The 22,725-nt window shown below is 45.3% G+C and overlaps 2 long non-coding RNA genes across 4 annotated transcripts in view; one reads left to right on the forward strand and one right to left on the reverse strand.

The window, feature by feature from the left end:
- The window catches only part of LOC144799418 (uncharacterized), a 139,060-nt gene that overhangs the window by 83,109 nt on the left and 33,226 nt on the right, over positions 1–22,725 (forward strand). For both annotated transcript variants that reach the window (XR_013603813.1, XR_013603812.1), the window contains one exon: positions 3,623–3,667. This is a non-coding gene — a long non-coding RNA (uncharacterized LOC144799418). The remainder of the gene's footprint in view (positions 1–3,622; positions 3,668–22,725) is intronic.
- The window catches only part of LOC144799419 (uncharacterized), a 205,239-nt gene that overhangs the window by 38,354 nt on the left and 144,160 nt on the right, over positions 1–22,725 (reverse strand). The gene's annotated exons all lie outside the window — the stretch shown is intronic.

Here is a 22,725-nt window from a genome sequence, read left to right on the forward strand (position 1 = left end):
TTTCATATTGTTCATATTCAACTTCTTACTGAAGTGCATATTGCTCCAAACTGTCATCCCTTTCTGGTCCATGGCTATGCATACACACAAATTGGAAGATGTAACACACTAGTCTAGCAATCAACAGCGAGGGACTAGCAATTTAAGAAATCAGCATGTTTTCCATCCAGTGGAGTTATGGTAGAGTCATTTACATGTTCATGACTGCTATACAATCAGCCAGTCTCTGATTCCTGTATCTAGCAGAAAGGGTATGAAATCAGCATGAAATCAGCATGAAAACAGAGTACACATTACATTACCAAGGGTTCATTCCTTGCCCGTAAAGGCACATTGCCTGATCAGTCAATGTGTTTACTGTTACTGATCATCTGTTTTCCTCTCCATATTGTTGTGATGTTAATGCTATTGGTTTTAATGGAAATTGTGTTGTATTTTACAGAAGTGATATAGTTGAAGTAAAAGCCACTTTACGCCCATTCCCAACCCCACCCACTGGGAAATAAAAAAAAACATGAAAATGAGATATGGACTAGCAGGAAATGGAGCCTCTCCTGGGTATTGCTGGGGTGAAAGCTTCATTTACTGGGATATAAAGTAACAGGATCCTTCATATGCCATGAACATATTTTCCATGGGTTGCGGAAGCTAATTAGCAGACTGGGAGCATTGCTTTTATTTTCCTTTAGTGTAATAGGCTGGCTGGTGAAGTGCACTTTCCATAGTGTGCAGTCACTTCAATTTGCCTTTAGGTAACTACCTGGCTTGATGGTGGTTTTCTATTTGATTTCATGTAACTCCTTGTCTTGATGAGTGCATTGGTTTTAGTTTGTTTGAGGTAACTGCTTCACATGCTGGTTTCATCACACAGCTGATACCCACCCTGAGAAACCCAGAGCTGCCCTGTTAGTGGTATCAGCACCAGTGCGCTTAGGTTCCTTACAGCTCCTTCACTTGAAGCGGGTTACCACCTACCCGTTACTTTTTGTATCCTGCTCGTACCAAGTAAGATCCAGACCCAGACCAGTCCCCACAGTTGCTCTGGATTAAGGGACATTGTCATGTCATCTTAGGCGCGATGTAAAGACTCCCAGTGAGCTGAGGACTCTTTTGGCTCAAGAACCAACTAGCTGGAGACCTTTGTGGTTGTTTAAAGATTTAAGATCAGCCTGTAACTCAGTCTTGAGCTGGGTGGGTGACCTCGATTACAAAGTGGCTGTGCCAGATGTCCCATTATGACCCCTTTTGCCTGTCTCCCCTTCAGACGCAGAGGGCATAAAACTGGGGGGTGCTCAACCCTGCCAAAAAACTGAGGGGTGACCCTAAGAGCACAGCTGCCATCCAATCAGGGGTGGGATGCTTTGGTGTGCTGGTCTGGTTTTCTGGGTGCATTGGCTCAAGTTTTTCCCATGTAATTGATTGGGTGTCTTGGTAAGTTGCTTTTATGTGAATGTCTGACTTATGACTGCGCATTCCTTTCAGTGTGCACTTGCTTCAGTTTACTTTTTGAGTCACTGTCTAGTTTGCTGGATGTATTGCTTTCATTTTTCTTTCATTAAACTGTTTGACTTGCTTGGTGCTTTTATGTTGGTGCCTGCATGCTGAAGTGTACTCTTCTTCAGTTTAAATGTATGTGACTGGCCTGTTGACTAGCACCCTGCTTTCAAAGTGAAGGTTCACAGGTTCACACTTGCTTTAGTTTACTTTTGTATGGTTGACTGCATGCACTGTTTTGCTGGATGCATTGCTTTAAGTTACTACTTGATGCATTGCTTTCAGTTTGCTTTCAAGTAATTGCCTCTCATTTTCCTAATGCTTTGTGAAGGCTGTTTCCCAACTGCTGTGCAACTTCTTCTACTCTTAGAGCTGAGATTTTCATGAAAGTCTTATAGTCTGAATTCAGCACCTGAGCGTAATAGGACGAAATGTATGAAGCTCTGTGGTTATACTGAATAAGCAGCTACCTATGTTATGCCATCTATTAATGTAATAACTGCACTTTCACAATTGCTTTATTAACCTTCCTGCTTTCTCAAATTTGCTTTAAAATGCACGATTTTTCTTCTTTTTTTTCAAAATTTTCTTGGGGGGGTAACCTCCCAAAACCCCCCTATTTGCCTCCTTCCCGGTTTCGCCCGTCGATGATGAGAGGGGGCCAACCCGGTGCGCTCCAGCTGCACCCAAGACTCCCCCCTGCCGCTTCTTCCTTGTCTCTGCGCCATTTATAGGGGGCGCCCGACGTTTCTCACTCCCCTGCACTGCACAGCACTCCACAGACCTCGGGGCAGCAGCAGTCTCCCTCCTAGGAGTCAACTCACGTCCGGGGTGGCTCCCGGGCTCCTCAGAGACCTTCGTTCCTGCCATTGTTGCAGTCTCAGCACCTCGCTCTGCATCTCATGCCACAGCTCCCAGCCTTTGGCACCAGCAGCCTTCGGTCTTTCGCCTGAGCGCACACCCCAGCACACAGGGCCCCACGAGGGCTCCAAGAATGTGCAGATTGGCCGGGCCGTGCGTTTTCAGAGGATAACAAGCATTGGCATAGCCAATAGGTCTCGCCTTTGGGACCTTATAAGTATTTAGCTATTCAGCACAATATCCTTACTGCAAAAACATTAACTGTTGCATGGTTATACACTTATAAGGCCCCAAAGGCGAGACCTATTGGCTATGCCAATGCTTGTTTGGACTGTGGCTAGGTTTGCTTCCGTGTAACACACTACAACACTACGAGTTTCCAGTTTCCACTACTTGCCTACCAATATCTTCGCAACCTTAGAAAATGAATAAAGTAGAAATAGATGAAATATGGATTAAAAACACCATAGGTTAAACAGTGCAGTGCTTTTTTTTGCGGAGTCGGATTCAACGCATATTTGTTTAGAATGTAAATTCAGCGATGGAGCAGTGGAGAGGTCTGATCATCGGAAAGGCTATATACAATTATGAAGGCTGCTTATAATAGCATTGGACGTGCCAGGGACGATTCTGTTCACTAACAGCAGAAAATGACAAACCATAGGGCAGAAATGTTAAAAAAGTAATAATGACTTCCTGTGGCAGGTGTTGTGGGTGCGTTTCGAGTGATGACCAGGGCTATTCTGCTTCAACCTCATTGTATTTGCTACGTGGCCAATACTACCCTACGGGATACATGCATAATTCGATAAATAAAATGGATGATATTTGGGATATATACATTCTTGTGAACAACAAGTATAGCTTGCATTCTTTGCTAAACTGCGTTTTTCAATGTACTCTTCTGGTGGAGAGTACTGCTCCCCAAAAAGTAATGTATATACAAAGGAAAGGAAATGGGTTTCCCCTTAGAGGCCCCCCGCATCGCCATCGTGCTGTGCTTTGGCCATCCATCGGTTGTATTGATTTGGTTTTAGAGGCATGGGTGATCTTGGTGACTGACATTCATATTTGTTGGATTCCATGTGCATTAAACTATTACAGTTAATTAAAATACATATTATGGTTCTCTGTGGTACAAGGGGGCACCGTAGTTCTACGATGAATAATTTGCGGGGATTGTAAACACCTCTATGCATGTGGAGCGCATCTTCATTTTGCATCTGTATTGAGGGGTTAACTGGCTGGTTTCTTTCTTGTTTTACAGCCTCGCCGGTGATGCTGAGATAAAGCCATCAATGGTGTGAAGCGGGTACGTGATATTTATGAAGAGTAATAATGCAGGAACTACTCCTCAAGTATCCGTATAGAAATTAGGAAGAGGCTGTGATTCAAAGAACATCGGGGTGCACGCAAGAGCGCATTTTGTGGATAAGCGCGACCCCTCATGTTAATAAAACCATTTCCCTGGCGATTAATGTTTGAACAGGATCAAAACTAAATTACTGAGCACAATGCGAGCGTAACCCCAGATTACATAGGGCGGTGAGAAGGAGCGAGGATGTAAGACAAGCATTGGCCGCGTGGCCGTGAAATACACACGGTCGCGCGGCAGCGGTAGTGAAAGTGATCGCGATCATGATCAAGGGAGCAAACGGGATTTGTGTGTCTGTGCGCACGAGAAAGTGAAAGAGCTCAGCAACAGCGCGCACTTGTGCAGCGAAAGTGAGAGCACCCGATGGCAGCTGTGCACGTCACGCGCGCTCTTGTGCACGTGATAGTAATCTGGTCGCCGGGAAAGTAGCACTTTTCAAAGCAGCTACTAAATGTCTCGGCCAGGCCAGCGCATGCGCTGGATCAGGACAAGACCTAAAAAGCGGGCTGATGCAGAGTTCTCAGCTCAAGCGTCCGCTATTATCCTCGGCCAAGCCACGCCCCCCCAAGAATTTTACCTTTGTTGTAACTTAAGGCATAAGTCAGTCACAGGCCAGAACATTTTCGTCGTAAATCAGGCCCAATTGCCAAAGAATTTCCCACCACCAGTGAGACATTTCACATTCATTAGCGATTTATCGCTTTTCCCTTTGAAGGCGAGGCAGCTTTTGGCTAATAATGCTGTGACGTGGATTGGTCACTTTTACTTGCCCTTTTCGTTTCTGAGTTCTGCTCTGTTCTTGGCATCTCGTGCAGACGCTTCTTGCAAAGATATGTGATGAGCACTGTTTGGAAGCCTGACCATTTGATGCTCAGCCTCACAGGCACAGCCATTAGCAAGCAGCACATTTTCACTTTTGAGAATTGGACGAAAAGTGAACAATTTGTTGACGTTTGGCTTTAATGGGCTCTTTAAAAATTAAAACAGATGTGTGGTTTAAAGCAGAATAAGTAAATATCAGTTCACGGTTTTGGGATACATTTGCTGGGTTTTGCATCCAATTTTTGTTGTTTTCTTCTCTTAGCACAATGCGTTCCGTTGCTGTTTCTAATTATGTTTACCCATGGATTACTAAAAAAGTCATATAATAAAGGTCATCCTGCTCTTCCTCGACCCACGTAGGACACAGCTATAAATAATTGCTGTAACTCCTCATCTGAAAAAAAAGACTCGAATCTGGTAAGAAATTCTCCACTACAGCAGCCATTGAAAATAGATCTCAAACAAAAACCTATTTTAAATTATGTGGTTCTGCAGAGTTCCCTTTCCCCGTGAGCATACATGGGATTATTACTGTAGATGTAGTGAGAGAGCGCCTTTAGTGGAACTGGAAATATTTATTTACCATGACAGTGAAGGGAAAGAGTGAAAGCCCATGAATTTACTGGCTTTCAACGGATAATCTATTGGAAATGGAGATGTGCAAAATTGTACCTCCACAAGCTTCATAAGATCTTTTTAAATTCTTAAAAATTTGCGAAGTTTGCATTTTCTGGAGAAAAAAAATGGGGTAATAGAATACCACAAATGAGTTTTTGTAGAATAAAACAAAAACATTTAATGGGGTCATTTTATGATACAAGTGTTTTTGCTGTAGAAATATTCATCAATGTTTTGGGGAGTACGCCATCTTCGTGAAGGGAGGTGTTTATCAGCTTTCCACATTTCACTTGAAACACTTTAATTCTCCCCCCACTTATCTGTACAAAATATTAGGTCTCTACCTGAAAGTCCATATTTCGTTGATTTCCAGATATTTCACTCCTTTGATATTTTGATTTTTAAATGATTAAGACCTGGCTTCAAAAATCGAGATTTGTGTCCGCCATCCTTGATCCCTCTTAACCCGTTCGCTGCGGGTGTCGGCCAACGGCCGTCGCGAGCACTACCTCAGTAGTGCTGCGCACGTCCGTTGGCCGACGCGGCCCCGCCCGCTTATTAGAACGTTCCGCACTGGCTCGGAACGTTAGAAGCAGTTGAGGCGTTAAAGGCCTCATAAGATGCATTGCATTATGTGTATGGAGACCATCAAGATCTGCATGTTCGTTCACTAAGAAGATTAGGCTAGACAATGTCAGCCTACACCAATGTAGAGTATAGCGTTGAAGTGGTGTGTTTGAGTACACGTTGATGAATGCTTTGTAGTAGGTGAGACATCTTCATGCGTATGTTGGGCATACTTTCCAACAGTCGTGACTGGCAGGGAATGGGGGTGGCAAGGAGGGGGAGCGAGGGGAAGATAAAACATTTTTTAAAAAGCAGCTTTGTGATTGGTCTGAGCAGTGTGATTCGGCGCTCAGACGGGGACATGGAGGCTGTGGGTTTTCCCCACCAGGCTGTGTATTACAGCCTGGTGGGGAATATGCAAAGTGCGCATGACTGTTTGGCCGGCCCAAGACGGCTGGCCAAACCATCATGCAAACTTAGAGTGTGCATAAACTACTCCTCCTAGGCCCCCACACCAGCCCTACCCCAACCCATCCCTGTAGTGAATACAAATAAAATCATAATAATTAAGTTATCATTTTATTTTAATTTTTTCCTGCTCTGAGAGCAGTGGGGCGATGTTCCACTGCTTTAGCAGAGGTGCTGCCCCTGCTTTCCAAATAACTTTTATGTAACCCACGTGGCAATGTTTTACAACCGTCATCTGGTGGCAAATGTGGAAAAGTTACCAAATCCCAATTTGTGCTGGTAACCCATTTGCAAAAGGCAAGGAGTCTCCTGGGGACCTCTTCCTCATTGTGAAAGTAAAAATGAAGTAAGTTGGGAGGGACCTCTGCCAATTCTCAAAGAAAGTTTTTAACAGCAAAAAAACCTTTTTTTAAATGCAGTACCATTTTCCTTAAAGAAACCAGCCAGCGTTTAAGAAAAGATGAAAATAACGTTTTGTTCAAATTAAATCGATTACAAACATGGTGGTTTGCTGACCCTAGAAGGCCACCATTCTTGTTATGTTCACCTATTGTAGTGAGTTACACTTTGCAACCTGCTTCATAAATATGAATGAGCTAGGCTTAATTGCAACCCACTCAGTCTCCTTATTTTGTGAACCGACCTATTGATACATATGTAGGTTTGCTAAATAATTCAGTGGTCATAAAAAGACAGTACACAAATTGCAAACGTTTTTTGCTACTACAGTTTTAGTGCATCTGATCTAAAGTAACCCACACAAAAAGCAGGTTCACACATTGTTTTTCTCACAAAAGACTAGGGGCCATATGTATCAAGGCCAAATGGGTTCGCAAACGCCGAATTCGCAGAATTTCGGCGTTTGCTAACCCATTTTCGCAAAACGGTATGTATGAAACAATTTGGGTGCAAAATAAGAAATCGCAACATTTGCCATTCCTTATTTTGCGTTTGCATTTAAGGAATCGCAAATTTTCCGATTCCTTAAAAGCAATGTATCAAGGAAAAAAGCAATGTATCAAGGAAAAAAAAAAGTTCCAAAATGCCCTTAAGGAATCGCAAATTACCACCAACTTCTAGTTGGTGGTAAGTTGCGAATTCTCTTAAAAAAGCATTTTTTTTAAATCCAAAGGTGCCATGTGACGCTCATACATGCCCTTAGGGCATGTATGTGCGCCATATGCGCACACATGTCCTTTACAGGGGTGCAGCAGGGTGTTCTTGAGACACCTCAGCACCCTTGAAATTATTCTCAATTTGCAATTAGCAAATTGCGAATCGCAAATTGAGAATAATTTCACATTCATTCCTATGGGCCTCCTGGCCCATAGAAATGAATGGGAAATTATTCCTTAATTGCGATTAGCAATTTGCTAATCGCAATTAAGGAATTTTAAGAAATCGCTAATAAAAAGCGATTTTCTACATACATACCATTTTGCGATTTCTAAATAGCGATTCCTTAAAAATCGCTATTAAGAAATCGCAAAAGGGTATGTTGATACATATGGCCCTAGGACCCTTCAATGTTGGCCCCTTTTCGGTTGAAGGACCATTACTCGTCCGCTACAGAAAATGAAAGGCCTTTTATGCAGTTTTGTCAGCGTAACTATGGCAAGCACACACTTATGTTTAGGAAACTGGCTTGGTTGTAACATTACACAAACCTGAAGAAATCAAAAAAGGAATGGAAAGCGTTCTTAAGAGTCTTCCAGTGTAGATGAGCAGGGCATGCTGCTGAGTCCAGAGGATAGCATTTGTAATCCACAGTGATTTAATGCTTGTTTTAGCAAAGTGATATTTCACAGGTTAGCGCCGTGATGCCTGTACAATGAATGGTGAGCCTTTGCAATTAATTGCAATGGATTTGGACTTTGGACGTGGTCCACCTTTTTGCCGCATTGCTGATTGATGTCAGGCTACGGGTGTGTGGAATTCTTGGCTTGCATCATCCCTGCTCTGTGTGTTGCAGGATCAGGCTGATGTGCTAAAAATGCCTTTTTTAAGATCTCTATGTGGTTAAGTACAAGTCTAATCTAGGAGTGTACAATGTTTGGGTTGCAAAGCCATTGTAGATTTTGAGAAAGTCTCCCTGGTATAAATCTACATTGAATTAATCTATCCATGGGATACATCTACATTTACAAATGGGTCAATTGGCAGATGGTTGCAAATTGCAGGCACAAATACATTTAGTGCAAATAACAGGTCGTGGGTAGTATTTGCATCCAATTTACTCCTATGTCCTAAGCAGTAAATGTGACAATTTTGCATGTGCTATCAGTAGTTGCGTACAGGTTTACACCGGCATGTGATAGCCCAATTTGTGCTTATGTTCTAATGGTAACAAGCATAAACCTGGGCACATATTACATTTTTATTCTATAGCTTTCCTCTTAATGGCATCAATACTCTGGCCCTCATGGAGAAGTCTTTGGCACCATTGGTCTTGTGCATCAATGCTCAAGTCTGGTGATAGCCGTCCTCTTGTGACGGATCTTAGCCACGCCACTGATGCTTCAATCATCTCCAGAAGGTGCCCAGTGGTAACTGTTGGCCTTCGGGATGGTAAAAGATGGTTGCAACCATGTACAAGATCCTGGCATGGTATTAGGCCATTGAAAACCATCTTAATGAACCCGCCATAATAGCAAGCCCACCAAAGTACAACGCGAGGGTCACTGTCACATGTCAACTATGCAATGCGTAACACAGATTTACACAGATTTCCTATTTATGTGGCATTCTAGTTTTATAATAAGACACGAAAGTGCATATAATGAATCTCTTCGTTTTTTCAGGATGATCTCCATTTATTAGAAATACTAGTGGAAATGTTAACTATTAACAGCTATCTCACTGGCTTAAATGTTAATACATGGTGAGAAATGAAAGCAGATCATGGGAGTAGGCAATGCTGATTCTGTATTAATTAAGTACTGTAAGTCCCTCTTTTAATTTATACCTATAAATAGCCCCACGAACAACATCTCCATAATCCAGGTGCATAGATTGGAAGCTCCCCGAGACTCACCAGAAGCCCACCTGCGAGATATCATAGTTAAATTGGGATCCTTCCACATTATCTATACCATGATGTAGGAGGCCAGGCAGGTGAATGGCTTGACCCTTCTTTGGCAGGCCCTACACTCTAGACATATCGCAAGCAACCCTTAACTGGAGGTGCATGCTTGCTTTGACTGAGGACCTCCACAGAAGGCAAATAAGATTCAGGTGGATGCTCCCCTTTCCACTGTAGCTTCAGCTAGATGGCAGATCCCACACCATTTGCACAGGAGAAGTAACACAAGAGGTACTGGGGCCTTAGAGAGATGGTCTGAACACTCCAGAAAAGATAGGCCATGACTACTCTTGAGACCGCAAGGCAAGCCCAGCCCCTAGGGCGAAGGAGGATGGCAACAGACTCTGGAACACTAGGAATAAATGGGAGACAACTGGTACTATATGGCACAGAAGGTAGGTAGGCAGCTCACCTGACATGAGGAACAGTGTGGCCCACCAGAAGGGACGCAAGCAGGATTGAACCATGGTAATGGACACGGAGCACATTCCGATCTGCCCTCCGTACGTTATTAGCTTTCTAGTTAAAGTAACACTATCTAATCTCACCTGACAGGCGTGAGACTTATGCCTGGACTCTTATAAGTGCCTCTGGGGGGTCTTGTTCTGGCAGCCCTGTTGACGGACCAAGCACTAATGTTAAACTGGTCGGGCATAGCTATGTATTTAATGTTGGCCGTGGGTGCCTTGGCGGGGAGCTCCAGGGAGCAATATAGCAGGCCGCATTGCAGCTCACCTCCGCTTGGGGAATGTGCTGGTTCTTATTCCCTTGGTATTGGGGGGTTGAGGGGAGGAAGAGATAGGAGATGGAGAGTTGAGGGCAGGGGTAGGTAGGATTTTAGGTAAGGGCTGAGAAAATGTTATGATAGCCATGATATGGCAGGCATAAGTTATCAGCCTGGGTTTGACACATGGGACCTCATTGGGCTGTCCACAGTGGGAGATTTGGTTAAAAAGGGGGTGATTATATTGACCTTTAGTGAGCTTTTAGTGAGCTCCAAGGCAAGTATCAATTGGCTCAGGAGGAAATTTACTGATACCTACAAATCAGACACGCATTATAGGCAGCCTTTCCGTCCTTTACGGATATACCGGAATCTTCCCCTCTGGAAGACCGCCTGCTGGATGTACCTCTTAAATCGAAGGCGATTTCCTTAACTTATAAAAAATTGAGCAACAACCTTCCAGATACCTTCTCGAAGCTCAGGGAGCACTGGCAATATGAGATAGGCCCTACAGAGGACGAAGATTGGCAGTCAGCCCTGATGTCCCCACGTGAAGCGGCCATCACTCAGAGATTCCGCCTGATCCAATTTAGAATACTTCACCGCTCATACATAACGGGGACAGTTTTGGCAAAAATAGGGGCTAAACCTGACGATAGATGTGGGAGGGGGTAAGGCCAGCAAGCCACATTTTACAACATCCTGTCGACTTGCCCCAAGGTATGCCCCCTCTGGGAGGGAGCCACAACACATATGTCCACTGCAGTAGGAAAATAAATAATTCTGACCCCACGACTAGGACTGCTAAACATTTGGGAGGCCACGGACTTAACGGAAATCGAACAACAGTTCACTACATTGGGTTACACAATGGGGAAAAGAGAGGTGGCTAGGGGTTGTGGGGACCTAACCCGCCTCGTATCACCTTGTTGGGCACAGAAATAGACCGGTGTATGCTGGCAGAGACGGAGGTCTATAAGGCAAGGGGGTGCTCTAAGAAATTTGATAGGAAGTGGTCCCACTGAAACAAACACGGGGGAGATATATGTGTGTCGCCCACGGTAGAAATGGAAATGAGCAGACAGGAGAGATTGATGGGAGATGTGTCTTGAAGGCTATTGACTGATGGTGACCTGTAATTTCTTAATGAAATTCTGCAATGTGTCGTTCACTCATATACTATACTAATGTGATTTTCCTCAATAAGCAATAAAATAAAATAAAAAGATGAGACTGTGTAGAGGGTCGCTATGTATACATAGAGGGCAGGGCTCAGGACGTACATTGGGCATATTCAAATCCTATATCTTGAATCAAGGTCAGGCACAGTACATTCAGAGTTTAGCACTCAAAATCAAACAAGCATTTGCAATGCAATAGGTCTCGCATTAGGAAAGTTTGAGCTATTGGTATTCTAAATGTCAAATTTTTTATTTATGTGTTGGTTTTGAAAATACCAAAATTAATAGCTTCGTCATTTACAATGCTAATAGTTTTAACTTTCACAAATGTGACACCTATAGCATTTGTAATGCAATATGTGTTGTATTTACGTGACTTAGATGTATTGATATTACAAATAAAAATGGCTTATTTTTTAAATAATTAATACTTAAATAAAAGTTATTGTAATTTATAATGGCAAATGCTTTTGTAAATAACTTTTGTGAAGATTATGTTCATTGTATTTTATTGTGACGAAAATCCAAGAACATAAGTGAAATATTAACATTTTTTGTGACATTTCTAATAAAGCTTGAAACATTGAGAGAACATATTTGAACCAGTTGTTGTTGAATGGTAGCACAGATTGATGCTGTGGTGGCCTGACTGATGTTGTGGTGGCGACGAGTGATGCTGTGGCGTTCAGTGATGCTGTGGTAGTGCATAGTGATATTGTGATGCTGTGGTGGTGCTGAGTGATGCTATGGTGATTCGATAGATAGATAGAGTGAGGGCGATAGAGGGAGGGCGACAGATATATAGAGTGAGGGCGATAGATATATAGAGTGTTATGTGGCACTGAGTGGTATTTGGAGTGTATGTTCCATTGCAGAGTGTGTGAGGGTGAGCAGGGTGTTTGAGGGTGAGCAGGGTGTGAGGGTACGCAGGGTGTGAGGGTGCGCAGGGTGTGAGGGTGCGCAGAGTGTGAGGGTGCGCAGAGTGTGAGGATGCCCAGTGTGTGTGAGGGTGCGCAGTGTGTGAGAGGGTGCGCAGTGTGTGTGAGGGTGTGCAGTGTGTGTGAGGGTGCAGTGTGTGTGATGCTGCAGTGTGTGCAGTGTGTGTGTGAGGGTGCAGTGTATGCAGTGTGTGTGAGGGTGCAGTGTGTGCAGTGTGTGTGAGTGTGCAGTGTGTGAGGGTGCAGTGTGTGCAGTGTGCAGTGTGTGAGGGTGCAGTGTGGGCAGTGTGTGTGAGGGTGAAGTGTGGGTGAGGGTGCAGTGTGTGCAGTGTGTTTGAGGGTGCAGTGTGTGTGTGAGGGTGTAGTGTGTGCAAGGGTGCAGTGTGTGTAGTGTGTGTGAGGGTGCAGTGTGTGCAGTGTGTGTGAGGGTGCCAAAAAATGAGAAAGGGGTGTAGAGAAATGAAAAGAAGGAGGGTGAAAGAGAGGGGAGCTATGACAGAAGAGAATAAAGGATCTAAGAGGTGTGAAGACGAAGAGGGAGGAAAGGGTGGGGCTGTGGAGGGTGGGAGAGATAAAAGCCATAAGGAGAAGCGAGTAAAAGTTAGGGGCTTGAACTGGAATTAGAGAAAGAACTAGGGGAGAATGGAGACAGCGAAATGGCGGCACAAGAGAGTGGGGGTATAATCGAGTAGAGATCGGTGAAATAAAGTCTGACAGAAGAGAGCGTGTGTGCTTGTGTTTTACAGCGAAAGTAAGAAACCCGATATCAGAAAAGTGAAAAGACGAACGAGATGGGAAGATACAAGTTATCTACACATTACACAGCCCAGTGTTTGAGCATCACACACTCCATGATCAAAAGGGCTAAACCGTCGTGTTATTGAATCCCACTAGCGCAACTGGTACCCACGCCCCTTTCTATACAGAAGTGGGAACTGCATTTGGTCAAATTCATCTTTTCTGGAAAGTAATGCCAAATAAATAACTTCCAAGCACTACTCTGAGTTCTAGTGGAAACTGATGTATCCTGCTAAGTCACAGGGTTGAACCGGTGTTACCCGATTCACTCCCGTGTTTAGGTGTCGAGTCTCCCGCCTCTAGGCTGCAGTGTTAAGTTGGTCACTTTTGGGTCATGCTGTTAAACGTGTCACCTCTGTTTTGCGAGCTCACTGCACCAAACTAAGCCAGGAAGCATCGGGAGCAGCGCAGATTGTCAGAAGTACGGACTTTGGCCTCTTTGCTGAGACTGCCTACTTCACTACCAACATGTCCCAACAGCCATTCTGTGCCCCCACCACCTCTTACCACCATGGCTTATGTTCTTTAGCACGAACAGGCAAATCGCCTCACTGCATTCGATATAAAGGTTTTATTTACTCATTCTTTCGTGTGCTAATTAATTATATATTGTATCCATTCGAGTGAAAGGCTATGTGCATAGATAATTGTGCTTACCTATTTATGGATGCACCTATTGATTTGGAACGTCTTTAGCGCCAAATGCTGAATAGTGCTGTGTTTAGGTACCAGCAGAGCTACCCCCAGAAAACTGACTGCGCTGTTGGAGAATGTTGTAACTACAAGTTGATGCTGAATAAAAAGTGCTAGCATGGCTAGAATGGAGTCAGTCTCCTGCCAGGGTGTCACCATAACCTCAGAAAGTTTGTTGGGGTAGGAAAGAGTCAGCCGTTAAGCTGCGCTCCTGACGGCCATTAGCCCCCAGAGAGACTGATTCTTATCTGGCCAGCGAGGGAAATGTCTGGCCAAGTCTTGTGGGCATATTAACTGTATAAATGATAGAAGTGCATAAACCCCATCAGGAGACGGGTGAGAAGGAATCCGGATTTACCAGGAAGAAAGGGTATTTATTTAGCAAACGCCGCAGGCAGCAGGGCGATCTGCCGACCCAGCAGCCAACCGCAATCTTAAGTGTCACCTTAAAATAGATAATTATTTTTTTCGTTGATGAGAGCGTGCAGTGAGGGACAACAATGGGGTGGGGAGAATCAAACTCCACAGGTGGGATGGAGAAAGGTTTTATTGGCGGGCTCCTAACAGAGAGGGCAGGGAGTGGGACTCGAGCAGGGAGGCTGGGCTCGGCGAGGATTAGGAAGACACATGGCGCTTGGTGTGCGTTGAAGGGTAAAACATTCACGCTGAGTCACCGGCTCCGGGGGAAGGGCTTGTGGCTCCCTGCGAGTGAGGGCGGCGTGAATCCAGGTGGAAACCCTGCTACTCGCCGAATTAACGCAGGATAATATGAGATTGTTTTTATGTGGGTGTGTTAGGGATATCCCACAACACAGCACAAACACTTCCCTATGCCTGCCCTTAGTGCAGCTGTCAGTTGTTGAGTAGTAATGCCCAGCAAGATGTGCTCTGTTTTCAACTCCTCAGCACTGCTGGGTCTCCGAATCTTACTCCTGTGCTGGTCGTGAGAGAAATGGCCTCCGCCTCTCAAACTAAAATCTCACTCCTCTCTTCGTGTGTACTGAACATGTATTCTTATGCAATGTCAAGTTACTGAGCAGGGTTCTGGCCCGATAATAATGTGATTTTTTTTGTAGTGTTTGCCACTGCAGTGTTGTTCTTAGCGGTGTAAATAAAGGCTGTTAGTATCAACAAATTTAAAGCATTAAAAATATCTGCACGAAAAGGAGTAATAGTCAAATATTTTGTTACAACCAGGCTCTATTTTAAAAATGAAATTAAAAGGATTCCTCTGCGTGTGCGCACTTGACTCTCTAGTGCAGCACAAATGTATCAAAAAAGCAGTTGAAAAAAATCTCACCAGTATACCAGAGTTCTGGGCAGTGTGACATTAAAATGCGTTGCACCAACGGGCGATGAGTTTTCATGCTTCACTCGTCGCTTGAGTTTTAAGAACCGCTCCAGAAGTGCCCTTAAGAAATGGCCCACCGAACAAATACAACATATTAACCAGTGATGCGCGCGCACACCAGAGGAGCAGGGCCGGGAATCGAAAGTAGGGGTGCGCGCGCATCACAGAGGAGCGGGGGGAGGGAGCGAGGCGAACGCGCGCTGCTGCGGGAGATGGCCGGAGGGCAGGGGCTACGAATCTTGCGCAGCCGCTATCCTACCCCGCCCGTGCACCGCAGCTGCCGCTGCCATAGTAGAAAGTTAACAGACCACCCATCCACCCATCGGGAGCCGAGGACCCGGCGCTCCAGAAATGATGGTCAGCAGTCGGAAGCAGGTGAGAGAGAGGGAGGCCCCGCGGGGGCCCGTGCAGGAGCGGAGTCCCTAATTGCAGACTCCACCCTGTGCGTGTGTGTGTGTGTGTGTGCGTGCATGCGTGAGTGTGGCTGTTGCGTGTGTGTGTGTTTGTGTGTGCATGCGTGAGTGTGGCTGTTGTGTGTGTGTGTGTGCTTCCGTGAGTGTGAATGTGGAGCAACAGATGTGCACGGCGCCGGGCTGGACGTGCGCGTCCACAGACCAGAATCGCCACGCGTGCCCCGGTCTGTCTCCCTTGAGAGGCATCTCGACGACAATAGGTCTCGAGAGCGAGACCTAATAATATTCAAAAGTGAAGTCAATAGAAAATGGCTTATGTTTGGAAGGCTGCTGCATCTTTTAATGAGGGCGTACCAATACAGATTTCTGAAAGGCATTTGATTGGAGTAACATCCTCTAAGTGAGGATATGCTGAGATGCAGAAGGGAGGAAGGTCACATAATGCATGCGGGCAGTTCATTGAGCACCGATCATGCTCCAGCACCGCCAACAGGTAAACAGAACAATTTCTGCATGAAGCACCCTTTATTTCGCTCACATACTGCTATGCAACACTGCACATACTAAAAGTAACCTTCCCTGCAAGTCCTGTATTCACATGCCTCGTCTAAATCTTCCCATACAGACCATACAAAAAATTATAATAATAATAGTTTAAATAGTTGTAAGTATTGTAGATAACAGGCGCTTGTAAAACCCAATTTAACAGTACTCAATTTACTAACATCGGAAGGTAGGAAGGCTGAGTAGGCCATGTCTGGATTCAAACTTTTGACGGATTATCATATATTTCAGCATTGAACATTGATCTCACTGAGCTGCCCAGCAGTACAAGAACACAGTACTCCAACCAAAAACACAGTTCTGTCTGTATTTGCTCCAAAGAGTTAAGAGGGCCACGATGCTGTACTATTGACAGGTATGCACTGTGCAAGTGTCAAATACCATAATATTCAACAGTGAAGTCAATAGGAAATGGCTCATGTTTGGAAGGCTGATGCATGTTTTAAGGAGGATGTACCAATACAAATTTTTTAATGGCATCTGGTTGGTCGGAGTAACATCCTCCATGTGAGGATAAGCTGAGATACAGGAACCACACAAAAAGCATGAGTGCAGCTCATTCAGCAGGGAAACAGCTCGGACCTCTCTCCAGGGGCGTGACGCCTGTCCCTACAGTCCTTTCGGTGCATGGGGTCCCCACCCTCCAGGGGCCCTCATTCAGCTTCAGGGCTAGGAATGCCAGTGACATCCCAGGTGCCCCTCAAACCAGCCTGCAGGTGAACCCCATCCTTTTGCACTGCCTTCCCCCCTCCCGAGGCTCCACATCTCCCCTCACCTCTCGAGCGGTCTCCTGCCCCACCAGCCCCGCGGCGGCGGGCTTGGCCAGGCCGCTGCCCAAGTCCAGCCCCAGCCCCTTCACGTGGCTGTGCGCAGCGATGCGCTGGGTCTTCATGGTGCTCTTCACCTCCTCGCTCTTTATGGCTGAGGCCTACGGAGGGGGCACGGCAGGGAAGGGTCGGTTGCTGGGGGAGAGTGCCTCCTGTGAGCCCGGGGCTGTCACAAGCCGAGAGCGTGGTGAAGCGGGAGACGGGGTCTGTGCGGCGGGACCGGTGTGGACAGGGAAGACGGACACCCACAGCAGCCGGCACGGGCATAGAAGACGGACACCCACAGCGGAAGAAAAAGCGCTGGACCCGAGCGGCCGTTTCACCAATGCGCCATTGTAGAGTTCTTGCCTGCGACACCAATGGAACCATTTTATAATACTATAAAAATGTATCAGCGTTTTTTAGACATTGACTACGTGATTAAAACACACATTATAACACAGTGAGTAAATATAAAAATATCCTTTTAATTGTTTTTACGTTGTAGGGAACGTCCACAGTAATATATAATAAGGCCATATTTTAGTAGAACAACCAAATAAGCCCACCTTATCGAACGTGTTTGAATAATTACCTCGTTTTTCGACGATAAGCGAACACTACAAGATGTCCGCCGACTTATGTTGTCTTAGACCGCGCAGGTTATAACAGCACTGTAACGGAGTCTTTCTTTTATGTCTGGGAGTTTACCACGTGCGAGGCGAACGTGCGCTGCTGCTGGAGGTGGCCGTAGGGCAGGGGCCACGAATCTTGTGCAGCCGTCGTCCTGCCCCGCCCGTGCACGCAGCCGCCGCTACCGTAGTAGAAAGTTAACAAGCTGGAAGTTGTTAGCCTGTCCCTGGCCACGTGGCCCCCGCCCACCCATCCACCCATCGGGAGTCGAGGACCCGGCGCTCCAGAAATGATGGTCAGCAGTCGGAAGCAGGTGAGAGGGAGGCCCCGCGGGGGCCGTGCAGGAGCGGACTCCCTAAACTCAGACTCCAGTGTGTGTGTGTGTGTGTGTGTGTGTGTGTGTGTGTGTGTGCTTCCATGAGTGTGGAGCAACAGATGTGCATGGCGCCGGGCTGGACGTGCGCGTCCACACACCAGAATCGCCGCGTGCTGTGGTAAATAAAATATTACCCTGGCATAATTTCTAGGCATTAACAATTAGCATGTATCAAATGAGAGGCAGAGAGTCCGTGGTGTCCAAGTTAAAAGGGCTTTCTTCCAATAACTCGAGTTAAGGGAGAATCTGTTCCATCACCTCTAAGGTTCAGGAAGGGTCTTCTAACATTACTTACAGAGAACAACACATATATACATTTTTCCTTGTACATAGGGAGGAGCGCTCCAGGCAGAGCATGAAAGAAAGAGATAAGAGCATGTGGGCGTGCATGAGGGTGTACACTTGATGAGTCACAGGTGGGTGATAGGTGGGTGGCTACATAGAGGAGGGGTTACATGGCAGGCTGGAACTTTGCCCTCCTTGTGCACGCAATTTGAGCATGACGTGCAATTGACGTGTAACTGGGAGGAGAGCTGACTTTCAGTCTAGTAGAGAGATCTTTAGTGTCAAGGCGACCAGCACGTCTGGTACTAACTGATATCTTAAGTCAGGGGATGTATTATCTGAAGCAAAGGTTGCTCATCGCTAAGAATCAGAAGAAGCATATATTTCTTCGTTCATCGCGTGGGGGCTGTGAGCTTTCTATGGATGCAAGCACTGTGATTTACTTCAATGGAGACAGAGAGGCTAGACCCTATCTTCCGCGGACGGGTTCTGTTTACCTTCCTCACTGGGCAGGAATGTGACTCTGTACAGCAGGCAGATAACTGTTATTCATAATACTATCTTGGCAACCCTTACTGGGTCTCTTTCGGCTGAGCTAGAAGTATGCGGGGTCAGAGATACGTAACTGCAGCTTTCAGTGTGTCAGGAGTCATGAAAAACCTTATTCAGAAAGTGGCTCAGACTGAACCACAAAAAGGGTTCATTACGATATTTATTTAAAAGTGCACAATGCAAATACATGGGCCTTCATGTTAGCTTAACGTTTGGGAAACTTGATGGCAGGCACCTTAATGCAGGACGTGATTGCAGAGGCCTTGTGATTCAGGCCACTGAGAGAAATATGCATGGGTGACATGCACATACATGTAACATAGGGTACACGTAGGGGGCATCTTGGTCAGGCAAAATTTCATTTCAACATTCCCTCCTTGTCCCCTACTTAACCCTTCAGGATACATCTATATTCATGAGACCGTATAGTTGATCATACAGCATCATTTGTTCGTCCTTAACCCTTTGTATACTTGGATGTGGAACACATGCAGTTGCACACAGGCCGCAAATGGCCGGGCCACACTGCAGACAGAGACAGCAACCAAATATCATAAGTAGGACCATTCCTAGGAAGGACAACACTTTCCATCCCCAAGCAGATATCACACCCCAGAGCCTACTGGACCAAGTCCATGTGCCTGGGTCTTGATGTATGACATGAGCAATCTTGTGGAGCCTTGTTATCGCTGCATACACAGATGGCGCGTTATTTGGGATGAAAACGCAACAACTAGATCGGATCACGCTACAAGCTCCGCCCCTATCCGCCAAGATGACGTCTAGAACGAGGCGATTTTGAAGAGCAACAAGTCTCATAGCAGACTGTTCCTGGGTCAAGTTCGCCAGGGCAGATGCAGTCACATTCACTACTGCCTCAAGAGTCCTTGTTAACTTGCGTATCAGTTTACTGTTTTGGACGGGACCTATGAAGAAGAAGAATCCTTTGTTGAAATCTGTATATTGCTCCCAAGCTGTTTCAGTCTGATCAACCCCTGAGGCATCTGTCTCTCTCTTTACTTTAACATGTTCTAGTCGTGAATCTCTATGATAATGGGATGGGGCCAAGAATACAGGTGGTAATAATAATGCTATATAACAAGTCCCACCCCAGTCTAAGGGCAGATGTACATAGGCTGTCTGACAGCAAATGAAATAGGTATGGCGTGATGTTTTGAAAGAAGAAAGTCCTTTATCATTAAACTCTACTACAACTTTACACTCGCTGTGTCCCATATGTACTGAGCCTTTCTTATTAACACATAAATCACCTTTTGCTGGTAGAACTGAAATAAACGGTGGACCTGTATTTTGCTTGGGCTGAACATTTAACATTATAAAATTAATGGATGCATTTCCCTGCTCGTACTCTTCATTCTCTAGATCGGTTCCCTTCCTTTGGGGAAATCCGTCGTTGTCTGGAAAACATGCTTCATTCATTACTTTATTCAGGTTTCCATATATCCAGCCACCTGGATAAGCTATGTACTTTCTATCTATTGAGGTCATTAAGGCAAACCATGCTCCACATGAACCATTGTGTGAGAACGGCAGAGGATAGAAGGGCAGAACTCCCTTCGCCTTTTGATAAGGTGGCAGTTGGCCACATACCCAGCAATCAGTCGCATTGCTGGTCTGATGAGAATGGTGTAACATTCGAATAAAAGTATTGTTACGCAATGCAAGTCGATATGACAATTCATGAGGTGGCAGTTCACTAAATGTATGCTCTATGGTGCTGTTACTGGAAGAGTGTATATGTGAGGAAATAGGAAAGAAAACATGTAGTAATAAACTGACACAGATTATAACAATGCACAGAATAAAAAGAATGATCAAAGTAACTATACATCTACTGCGTAATAGCTTGCAGTATTTTGCTTTCATGTTTTTTTTCTTACTATTCTCGTATGTGATCTTATACATGTCAGAAATCTAGTCTAACCGATTCACCACCGAGTGGACTTAGACAATTAAACCACGTCTGACTTACTAGATCTTAACTTAGATTTATACTCCTGCTGTGGAGTCTTTTCTAGTAAAGGCGGCACAGGCGGCGCAAGCGGCGCAAAGTCTGTATTGTCTTTAATGTCTTTAGTGCCTGTATCTTTTACTAAAGTACCAGATTGTCCAAAGTGTCTTTTACAGTGCTGAGCGTGGATCCATCCTTTGCGTCCCTCCACCTTCAGCGCGGTCCTTGTTGTAAGAAGCACTAATTTCGGGGTCTTCCAGCGAGGCTCGAGGGGGCTTGAACGATCAAAATTCCGGACACAAATGTAATCCCCAGGGACAATGGCGTGTTCCTTGACCTGGGTGTTGTCAGGGAAGGCGGCAGCAACCTGTGAATGACAAGAAAGTAGTGCAGACATCAAGGAAGCCAGGTAATCTGTCAGCATGTTACTGTCGACATCAGTTATTCTTTTAGGCATAGGCGTACCCCACATATTTGGCGGTCTACCGAAGACTACTTCATACGGGGATAGGCCTGTTCTGGAATGAGCTACCATACGCATGTAACAGAGGGCAACCGGTAAAGCTACCATCCAATCCACGCCTTTTTCTGCACATATCTTAGCAAGTTTTGTTTTGATTGTCTGATTATGTCTTTCTACAAGGCCTGCTGCTTCAGGGTGTCTTACACAATGGAATTTCCAAGTATATCCTAACAGAAGAGACACTTGTTTCATTAATTCAGAGGAGAATGGCTGACCGTTATCGGAATATACGACCCGAGGCAATCCATACCTGGGGAAGTACTCGCGCACTAATTGCCTGGCTGTTGTCACAGCAGTATAATCTGGAACTGGATATGCTTCTGTCCATCTAGATAGTGCACACACAACTACCAAGACATACTTGTAACCTCTACATCTGTTCATTTGGATATAATCCATCTGGAGGACCTCAAAAGGGTGGTCAGGAGGATGAAATCCGCCTTGTTCCACCGGAATGCCTTTACCTGGATTGAACTGGCAACAGATCATACATGTTCGTACTTTCTGTTTCGCTGCTGCACGCATGTGCTTGTTAAACCAGATATTCTGTAAGCTGTCTATCATTGCCTTTTCTCCCAAGTGTGCTGGACTATGTGCTGTGTTTATGATTACTTGTACCATGGAATCTGGAAGAAACCATGTGCCTTTTCCCTTAGTCATCCAACCTTGGTCAGTCTGGACCCCTCCTTGTTCAGTCCATTTCTTTATTTCATCTGTAGTGGCATGTGTCTGTATGTCGAGTACATCTTGAGAAGGATCCCTGACTGTCATACTTTTTGTCAGTAATGGTACCTCTGTCCTTGTCGTGTCTGTTGGTGTCTGGGCTGTCTGGCTGTAAGTTTAGCTGTTCGGTCTGCCAGGTCATTACCCTGGGAAATGGTGTCTGTAACTTTGGTGTGAGCTTTGCACTTCAGGATAGAAATGGCTGTAGGTAAATGTATTGCTTCCAACAGGGCTTGAATGAGCTGGCCGTGCTGGATCTTGGTCCCATGGGAGGTCAAGAAACCTCTCTCCCTCCATAAGACCCCGAAATCATGAACAGCACCAAAAGCATATTGTGAGTCAGTATAAATGTTTACTTTCAAGTGCTTAGCTCTTATGCAGGCTTGTGTCAGGGCGATGAGCTCTGCTGCTTGTGCTGATAGTGTGTCTATTTTCTGTGTCTCTATGACTTTAGTAGCAGTGGTCACAGCATATGCTGCTACTAATTCTCCTGCACTCGTTCTCATGCATGATCCATCTACATATAGCGTTAAGTCTGGGTCTGGAAGTGCAATATCTATCAGGTCTTGTCTTGGTTTCGTCACTATATTCATTACTTCCACACAGTCGTGTGGCGGTGCATTTACTGTACTTGAGGGCAAAAGTGTTGCAGGATTCAGAATATTACAACGTCTGATCTCTATGTGTGGTTGAAATAATGTCAGTTCATATCCTGTCAGTCTTGCTACAGTCAAATGTTGTGTCTGTGTCCTGTTTAAGAGAACCTCCACTGCATGTGGAACCTGTACTGTCAGAGGGTGACCCAACACTATCGAGTCACTTTGTCTTATGGCTAGGGCTGTTGCTGCAACTGATTTCAGGCACGCAGGCAGAGCCTGGGCCACTGGATCTAGTGTACTAGAAAAA

Source organism: Lissotriton helveticus, chromosome 12 (genome assembly GCF_964261635.1).
Source record: "Lissotriton helveticus chromosome 12, aLisHel1.1, whole genome shotgun sequence".
NCBI classification, from domain to species: domain Eukaryota; kingdom Metazoa; phylum Chordata; class Amphibia; order Caudata; family Salamandridae; genus Lissotriton; species Lissotriton helveticus.